The sequence below is a fragment of the Pogonomyrmex barbatus genome, unplaced genomic scaffold (assembly GCF_055798465.1).
Source record: "Pogonomyrmex barbatus isolate J1 unplaced genomic scaffold, ASM5579846v1 scaffold1, whole genome shotgun sequence".
NCBI lineage: Eukaryota > Metazoa > Arthropoda > Insecta > Hymenoptera > Formicidae > Pogonomyrmex > Pogonomyrmex barbatus.
The window spans coordinates 1,687,801-1,698,405 of record NW_028297098.1 but is presented as its reverse complement, the minus strand read 5'-3'; the positions used below and the strand labels follow the sequence as shown (position 1 = coordinate 1,698,405).

Below are 10,605 nucleotides of genomic sequence, written 5' to 3'. Positions count from 1 at the left end.
TTCTTGTTCTCTCGTAAATATATATCGTTAAGCTAAGGAAATGCATAAGGAAAAAAAAAAAAAAAAAATAAAGTTGTTCGACGTCGACGTCAACAACACGGGTCAAGAACGTTAATTCCGGGGTGAATCATGCGTCCGGATATTAGCATTGTTTTCGATCACGGGAACCTAGGAGGGAGCGGAAGAAGAAGTAGGAGGCGCTGGAAATAAAGTTCACCGGCGTAGCGTGCACGTAGGAACGTTTAAAATCGACGGTATTGTTTGCTCGCGCGTTCTCCCACGCTCCGTACCGACGTGGAAGCCATGGAAATAACTCGAGCCGAAGGTACCGGCCGCCTTCTCAAAAGGTTCGATTTTATTGCGCGCGAGATATCGAGTTTCGCAGCAAGAGCGGGCGAAACGAGCCTGCGAAAAAACGGGGAAAAAGGCAAGCGGGCAATCGGCAGTGTCACATATGACGTTCGGTCTCCCGATACATTTTGCCCTCTGGCTTCCGATTTCCGGTTCTCCCTCTCTATTTCTCCCGCTTTGCTCCCATCGTCCTGTCCCTCTTTTTTTTTTTTTTTTTCCTATATCGAGAAGTGGCAGAGGTCGTTTGCACTCGCACCGGATGGCAAATTGGACGAGGAATTTCATTTTACCGGATGAGAGGCCTCCACGCCCGGAAAGGTTTCCGGAAGAATGCAATATTCCCGCGACCAGGAAGACAAAGAATGTCATCTGCACATGAAAGTGGATACCCAAATGAAATTCAGTATGGCAACGTGGAAGATCATCCTACTTTCTTTACACGTGTTCGCTGCTCCCTTTATCTCGATCTTCTTCTCCGGAAAGAAAATGCGATTTCTTCGGATAACTCACCTCCGATTCGATTCTGTCAGGTCAACGCCTGCCTGTTGCGTCAAACTTCGCGCAGTTTCACGAAGGAAAAATTTAAAAAATAAAATACGTGGATTCGGATACGCGGTATTTTACACAATAATAGACTAAGGAAATACTCTTATAATAAAGTTGTTTCCAACTCAAAATATAGATTGTTCCTAAATTATAAGAAAAAAAGAATTTGTATAAGCAAGTAACCTTTAAGGATTTAAACAAAGTAAACTTTACAGATATAAATCAGGAAAGAATATTAAATATAGCGCAAAAAAAATAAAGCTATAAACCTAAGAGAAATTAAATAATAGAAAAAAATGTGTTTGCAGTTTGTACTAAATTTAAGTTCCTACTATTTAAGTTCCAAAGGATCTACGTCAAGCTAGGCCCGCCTGATGTTTCCGCAATCAACTCGAGGTCCACCGAGACGGTCCGGCGCTGCACGGCGACCGCCGTGAATATTTTACGATACGATCGTTCGTGAAATTCCGAGGCGCGCGAAACTTTGCGCCTTTCAAATATCAGAGACCGATATATTGAATAGAAGGGATAATCTTTCTTGCCGGCGCGCGCCATTATCCCAGGTAAATTGGTATCCATTGTTTGTTGATGGGACTGCTAATTACCAGGCGCCCCGCGCGCGCGCGCGCGCGCGCGCGCGCACTGACGTCCCAAAGGGCTCGGGGATTAAGTAGATCGGTAGGTATTAGTCTGCGGTCGCTGGTAAATGCGCACTGTCTGCTACAGGCTGCTCCTTCCAATAAGTTTCCTTAATGCGCCTCTATCCGCGCGTGTATCGGAATACCAAGATTAATACTCCCACGTATGCCGCTGCAGGCTGCAGGCTGCCGTCGCTTCTGCCCGGGGATTTTCGGCGATTATACGCGTCACTCGTCATTTAAGCCCCGTAACGATTTTAACGATCGAGCGCGAAAGTCTGTCGCTTAAACAATCCCGATTAACCGGATTAAAGTAAATGATTTTAATATCCATATATATTTAATAAAAAAAAAAAGAGCAAATCTCTCCTTGTTACGCAGTCAATCCCTGTTACAATTAATTTACCGGCGATTACCGGAATAAAAAAATGCAATTTTATGCCAAATAAATGATTTAAAATATCGCCGACAGTTAATTTTGTCGAAAATTAGTTGTGATAATTAAAATTATAGTTCAATATTAATTAATAAAAGATATTTTAATTTTAACAGTGATACAAACAAGTTTTAAAATTTTACATAAAATGTACATATATATGTATTTTCTCTTTAATCCTTAGCCATATTTCCCTGAAATTTGCATTTCGAAATTTAACTTTCAAATTTCAATTCGAAATCTCGTTTAAAAATCTCTGCGTTTATTCATTATGTCCATAAAAAATTATTCTTGAGTCTATTTATAATATTTAAAATCAACAAATTTATATCTAAATGGATATTCTAATATAAAGCAATGCACATTTCCGCGTTCTCAACCGCCTGTTTTTGCTGCGGTCGGAAACAAGGGTGTGAAAAAGAGCATCTATTAGGAGAGTCGCACTAATTACTATTATTCGGGACGAGCACTGGTTTACCGGATGAGACGACGTATTCACGTTGGGACAGTCAATAGGCCCAATAACGGGCTCTTATCCTGAATGGACAGAGCTTTCAGTTACTGTGGCATCGTGATATCTGTGAGACCGAGCGCACGTGGTAATGGATTCCCGGAAGGGCTGAAATTAATTATAGAACGTTGTAGCTATTACAAAGGGAGTGTACAGCCGAAGTGGAATGAGCTGTCGAGGAGGTGAACCTTGTTACTTGCAGGTCACAATGCGAATTTACACGTTTATACATCCGTTATGGGGTTTGTCAGCCGTCGTTGAACGTTATTGATATCAGAGACGGAGCGATTGAATTTTAGAAATATGAGGTTACAATGGTTTTCCGTAACTACAAGCGCTTAAAGAAATACTTCCTTTCTGCGAATATTTAAAAAAAATTAATTAAACCAGAGTATTGCACTATTTATAACTGTTATTTTATGTTTATATATATATATATATATATATATATATATATATATATATACATACAATATATATTAATTATATATAAAATATATAATTATTATATATAATTAACATATAATAATTATATACATATAAAAGAAGGCAAGACACTAAATTGCTATATGAAATGAAAATATGATATGATACGCTTACAAGAGAAATTAATTATATGCAATTAATTTTTCTATAAAGATATTAACACAAGATATTTAATACAATTTACATCGAACGTTTTACAATGGAATATCCATAATATCCGTCTCTGAATTTGGGATATCGAGCATCATAAAAGCAATTTTACGATAAAGAATGGCTTGGAAGTATGGCCGTTGCTTTTCGTGAATTAAATCGACTGCGTACGTGCTTCGTATCGAAAGCTCGGCCAATTTTACTCCGATGGCAGGTGTACAAGCGTAGGCAGAGGTTTATGCAAGAGAAATGAACGGCACTTCCGCGAGCGTCCAATTCCGCGAGACTACATTCAATGCGCAATACTTTCGCATAGTACATAAGGCGAGCGATTTATGACAACAAGCGCTTTGCAATCTGTCGGATATTTCCAGCTTCTTTATGTTCCTCAAAGACGAAACACAAAGAACACTAAATGACATAAATTAATGCAAAGCAGCGCCTAGCATATCAAACATTAATCTACATTCAATTATTCTAACTAGAATACTTAATCTGAACGCATATTTCATAAAGATACAGAATATATATATATATATATATATATATATATATATATAAAATTTCGTTTCTTTCCTCTCCCCTCTCCAAAAAAACATTTCTTTTATTTATTACAAACAAAAATAATAAAAAAGTTTACTAAAATTTAATTATTCAACTTATTATAAAATATAATGCCATTTGTTTATTAAACTGTATCTATGTGTAAGGTTAATAACTATATATTTTAACTATCTCGTTTCTTTTCCCCCTCCCCCCCTCTTTCCTGTTTTAATATTCATTTGACCTTATTAATGCTTCGCATGTTTACCGCTTGCCGAAATTATTTATGATACTACAATTTTCGATAATTTTACATGAAATAGCGTGTTACACTGCTTCATTATGCATGACGTAAAAGAGCTATTGGTATGTACGAATATATGAATTTGTAACGTCAGCCCGCGTAAACCCTATAATGTTGGAATATTACAAATTGCCGGTGTAACAGAATTGCTAATCGCGTAATATTACAGGTCGGTGTTTTCGTTGGCTTAATGAACATCCGCGACGACGAGCGCCGCTAATGGCGGCTGTTAGGCTGTCGGCGATGCGCGTTGCTCGTCGGTCGAGTGGAAATTAGCGGTATGCGAACGACATGCAAGGAGATTGCAAACACCGACGCGCGGTGCCGAACAACGTTCTTCTTCCGCGATACTCCGACTCGCATTTTACGAATTCCCCCATTGTATTTCTTTCACAATATGTTTGTTAACTGTTCTCAGGCAGCTGAACCAGTGAGTGAGAAGAAAACAACGCAGCGTGGAAAAAGATAAAGACAGAAGTAGAGCAATAAAAGGGCAAGCGATGTGGGAGAAGAGAAAATATGTATGGCCGGAAAAGAGAGAGAAAAGAAAAAAAATTGTTTACATTCTAGAACAATATTTCTCAATTGGAAAGAAAATTTCAGAATCAATTTTAGATAGAAAAATTTTAAAAATATAAAATCTCTCTGTGATATATAATGCTGATTAAATTATAATTTATTAATTGTAATTAATATATATTAATATAGAAAGCATAATTTATATATATAATACACATATGAAATTAATAAAATATAATTAATTCTATTTCTCTGTAAAAATCCTTTTACGTTAATGATTTACAAAATTATAAATTAGCAAGAATAAATAATGTTAACATGTAAGAAAAAATAATCTACGAAATTGACTTATTTTTATAGTTATATATTTTTATATTACAATACTTGTAAAAAAACGTTAGAAAAAAATATATTTTTCGTCCATTAAAAAACTATGTATGATGTTTAAAAAAAAAGTAGGAAACGCTGCCTTAGAGCGAGGAGGAAAACTCTGGACGAGAAAGGATAGAAAAAAAGGAGGGACAAGGGAAAAAGGAGAGACAAGGGGAGACAAGGGGAGACTCGCGTGCGTTTGTTTGTTGTTTCCCTTTGCGCTTTCGTTCGGTTTCGTTCATTCGAGCTTTTCGGTCGCGTGGTGGAGCTTTGTTTTATGGCCACACAGCCCGAGCCGCCCAGTGAAAAAGGGGAAAGGTGCGAGGGTTGAAAGAAAGGCGCGGCACTGCTTAACCAAATTGCGCGGAATAAAATTTGCATTTTATTGCGCGCGATTCCTGAACGCGAGTTCCCGTCGCGGACGTGGAAAACTCCCGTCTGCCATCGCGACTATCGTCCCGGGTGGCAATTCCCCGATTTCTTTCCACGATATGGACACGACGTTGTCATTTGATCCGTCAGTTGATCCCCACGGTAAATCGAAGTAGAAATAGAATAGAAATTTATACATATATTTAGTTCTTCTGTCTAATCGTAGAAATCAGTATCAAAATTGTAAAAAAAAATCTAGATGTCTTGAAAAGTTTAATTTAACATAAGTCACAGAAGTAATAAGTATGATTATAAAAAAAGACAAGTTTTATATATAAGATTATATGCGTAATAAAGCCTAAATAATCAGAATAACGGAATTCTTCTATCAGTTCAGTGAATCCAAGATAGATCGTCAGTTTTTTCGTTCCATACTCCTCTGATCGATATCGATTTTGATATCACAGAGCTCTCCACTTTATGCAAACCTGAGATTCGTTCTGAGTACGCAACGAGGACGAGCACAGCTGCAGTCGCAAGATGGATATTTCTTCTTACCAAATGGCGTTCTGATAAGAGAATTCGTTTTCCACATCAGCGACGTGAGGACGAAACTGGAGGCGAAAGGGTGGTAGTGAAAAAGGAAAAGGTGTAGGAAAAGGGACAATACGAAAAGAGATAGGTGGAGGATAGAAGAGAGGGACATTCGATTCGATATTCTATCGAGATAGCCGACATTTTTCAGTGTGCCGATGGTCACGAGCATTTTTCGAGGCGAGATGGGCTTCCTAGCATCAGACATATATCTATATATCTATATATCTGAAGTTATATACACCTGCGTGTGTATGCGGAATGTCCGAGAACTATCGTCTCTCGTTTCATATACAAATTCTTTCAACCGAAAATCGATTTTTCTTTATATTGAGAGATTAGTAATTTTTTTTTATTTTTAGGTAATAATTGAAAATATCAAGTAAATGAAAAAATGTCAAGGGTGCATTTAATTCTAAATAATTAAATTTTACTTAATAGAAAATTATTTACAAAATAATACAAATACAAATAATAAAGTTTCTAATACAGTTAATAGTTATTATAACTATTAATATATATATATATATATATATATATATATATATATAAAATTGTTAAAAAATAAAGAATGCGAAAATAAATAACAAATCATTTTCTACAATTACTTTTAGGATTTTCTATCACATATATATAATGAAAGAAAAAAATATAATTTCATTCTTCGCTATTTGAATATATTTAGCAATTATTAAGTAAATTAGGTCAACATGTAATTTAAGATATTTGACAAAAAAAAGATTAATTTTATACTTTTGCAATTTGTGCTAAAGATTGTGATAAAGATATAAATTCCATAAGTCCTTGCATAAAATACTATATATACTATCTGAAATTTATTAAATTAAGAATTGCAATGAACGACACGTAAGTGGTACAAAATGCTGGCGATCGTTATTTTCGACTTGTAGGAATTTTCGCTCGTGCGAAACCTGAATCTATAATTACTCGCGTGAGTTATCGCCGTGAATCACTGGATCAAACGTTTTCACAAGGTGATCCATGTGATGACCGCATGCGCTGCCTGCTAAGGTTAGATAACAAATCAATAGAGTTAATGTACAATAACCACTAATTAGTTAATGTAGTACAATAGTCATTAACTAATTTTATAAACATCTAACAAAAATTGATTGAAAAAAGGAAATAATAAAATTCTTTATACATTATGAAATTTTGTTTATCACATAAATAATAATCCAGGCAAACCACAAGAATGTGAAAATCTAATCATGTTCATCTTTCTCAAAAAATACCATACGATATAGCAATAATAAAACACAATTGAAATCTGTAAAATTAGCTCTTCCAAATGCAAATTTTTACAAAATTAGCATTCCAAAAATAATCATTTATAAACTCATCATTTCTAAATCATTTATAAATTATGGATAATTGAATTTTGTGCGTAATTAAAAAAAAATGTTGTTGGATGAATAAAAATGATAACTTATGGAAAAACATAGATAAATTGCAGACAATCAAACATTACTTTATTACTAATTTTGTAAAAATTCGCATTGGGTGTACTAGATTTGTTAAAATTGCATCGATCTGTCCCCGTTAGATCGCCTATGCGAAAAGTCGTGAATTCGTCTGTCTGGTCTGCTCCTGGCCTCTCCATTTCATCACGTATGTCGAACTCCGAATCGAGAAAATAATGCTGAGACCCCCGGAATCGCTATAAAAAGGATCTCTCGTGTGGTATGAAATGTTCTCGGGCGCACATTCCAATGGACAAGTGGCTTTTATATGCATATTAGAAGCATATGAGAGAGCTGTTTTGCATATTGACGAACGCTGATAAACAGAGCTCGAATACTTGAAAAGTCCAAAGAAATATATTATATGGGCACGGCTTTGTTAAAGGCGAACAAATTATTCACTGAATAATTCGTTTGGTCTTTCTCATTATATAACACTTATTCATTATGTTTAAATACATATAAATAAATATATAAGTAATTAGTGCTATTTTGTAATTAACATTAATAAATAATAGATGTATAAAATGTAATTGTATTTACTTGTGCATTAAAGAAATAAAAGTCTATTAACAATTATTTTTGCAGTTAGTCAATCATTCAACGTTTGTTAACAAACACTCGCAGTATAAACAGCAAAAGGTTTTTTTGGTTGGATTTTTGGTTGTAAAACAGAAGGAAAATAATGGCAAGCGTTACGTGAGTGCACGAGCGGAGGCCGAAATTTGATCAAAATCGCGACTCTCTCCGATACATTTTGGTTCACCGAGGGGAGACACTATTTCAACCGAGCACGTTTACCACATATAAACCATTTCCTTCGTTTTGCGTCTACGCACACGTTGCGATAACACGTGCCGCACGTTTCGCTGCCGATCCAATCGCCATTTTCGATGGTCCGTTTGTCATAATAATCCAAGGACGGAAGCCGCGGCCGTTACTTTCATATCACTGGTTTCATACGGTCGTTTCTCTCACAAATCTGCCGTTAACTCTTTTTACCACTATTTATTTTCGAAAAGTCATATTTCGCGATATTTATCTTACCGGTAACTGCGTAATTTCCTTCGTGCAATCATTTCGTTTGTAATATAAAAACACCCGTTCAAAAATAAAATATTCATTTTTGCAATGTATACTAAACGTACATTGTACTATTTATTTTTATTTTATTTAATTAATTAAATTTATTCCATTTAGAAATTATCAGCATGTAGCTTTTTTCGCTAGGAGATACACATCTCCAATTTTAATAAAGGAACAACCAAATAAATAGCCAACTACATTTCGGTATTTATTATAATGCTATCGTATCTATTTTCAGATACGATTTATTTCTCTCTCATGCATCCTCAGACTGCAAACTTCGTGCAGCATCCAACTACTGGGAACAAAGGCTGCCGGACTTGGTCCCCGATCTCGATCCTCGCACTCTCGTCCTACGGAATTATTTACCAAAGTTACGCGGCTAGAGAAATTTATGACGACCGCTGAGAAATTTAGTCGGCAGATTTCCTGACAAAAAGCGGACTATCGTAAACAAGAACAATGCATGTTAAGTATTCAATTAGTACATATATAAATATCAAACTTAACTCTTCCAACTAATTTAGAAGAATAATAAATCCATATTTGATTAATTTGTTATTTGATTAAATAGATGTATATCAAAATATTATAATCGTATTAATAATATTGCATGAGCTGTAACGTTATCTTTTTTTATATAGTCAATGAACGCTCAAAGTCGCAATCATAATTAGATATTATAAATAAAAAATAAATTTGTATAATTCTATCTCATGGAAAAAGATATAATTCTATATAAAGATAAGATATTTCAGTTTCAGTGCTATCAAGTTCTGATATATCTTTTCTTAATTTTATATGAAGATTTATTAATTGTCATTCTATAATTAAAGATATCGTGGACGCGTTCAATGAATATTTAAAAGTTTTCACGTCATTAAAAAGGATTAATGTAACCAGAACTCAGAGCAACGAGAAACGGAAGGCAATGCTGCTGGAAAAACGAAATAGCCAACATGTCATGGCAACGGCGCGGGAATTAAATTACTCGGATTTATTGGACATACGATAATAACGGCTTGATGTCCGGGCTTTTCCTTTTTCTCTTTTTCCCTCTCTGTCTCTTGCTCTCTCTCCACTAAAATCTCTGGTTACACGCGGATGGACGGAACGGATCGGGTTGCTCGATGCCTAATTAAAGGGGACGTTTTAATCGTCGCTAGTTGGCGACATTGATGCCTTTATGGAAAAAGAACTGTAAAATAATACGAATTTATACCTTTATTCCATTTATCACGAGGATTTGCGTTTGGATTAGGCTGATAAAAGTTTTAATTGACAGATTACAGCGAGACAGGCTGAGTGAGAGAATAGAAATAAAAGATATTTTTTCACATATTTTTTTCATATATTATCCTACTTTTAAAAATAGAATTAAAATGTATGTATTACGTCGTTCAGTTATTTTTTTAAGCTTCTTGAATCACAGGAATCACTTAAAAGATAATTTAATTTCAACACAAAACACAAATTTATAATTCTTGTTTTACTAATGTAATTCGCTATCTACTTTATCCAATATTTGTCAGGTAATATCAGATTATCACAATAAGAGGATATCTTAATAGCACTTAGCTGATGACATTTATATTTTTACGACAAACAGAAACAAGATAACGGCTCACGTTTCAGTCGTTTCACCCGTGTCAGGTCTGATTGCAGACACCGACGAAAATTGCGTCCCAGCTGCATAAAATATATTCCTATAAATGTGGAAGACATTTTAATTAACGATTGTAAGCATCGTTGAGAAAAAAAAGGATAAATAAAACTACAAACAATTTATTAATTATAAAATTTTGTTGCTTCACTATAATTTACCTTCTCTCTTCTTCTTTCTCTTTCTAACAGGTTGTGTATCACTGAATAATTAAATGGCTGTAAAATGAAGGATATTTTAATTATTAACCAGTTCCATTAAATATTATTAAAAGAAGACAGAAAATAAATTTGTGATGTACGCATTCTATTATTTTAATTCAAAGTTTTATTCTATTTTTACACAACACTCTAATCGATACGTTATGGCATTAAATTAAATTAAAATTCTTGCGTCCAAAGATAAAACTTCATAAGTGAAATCGAAAACTTTATAAAGTGAAATCGTAGAACGTCGTAAAAAAAACTTGTAAGGGTTCCTTCGCTTCTGTCTTGAAAAGTGTTTAATGAATCGCTCAATCTTTCGCGAACACACGCGATATTACCTGAGC

The 10,605-nt window shown here is 34.7% G+C and overlaps 2 protein-coding genes across 4 annotated transcripts in view; both read right to left on the bottom strand.

The window, feature by feature from the left end:
- Ror (tyrosine-protein kinase transmembrane receptor Ror) overlaps positions 1–10,605 on the bottom strand; it is a 236,107-nt gene that overhangs the window by 122,324 nt on the left and 103,178 nt on the right. The gene's annotated exons all lie outside the window — the stretch shown is intronic.
- The window catches only part of LOC148937946 (uncharacterized), a 45,497-nt gene that overhangs the window by 7,736 nt on the left and 27,156 nt on the right, over positions 1–10,605 (bottom strand). The gene's annotated exons all lie outside the window — the stretch shown is intronic.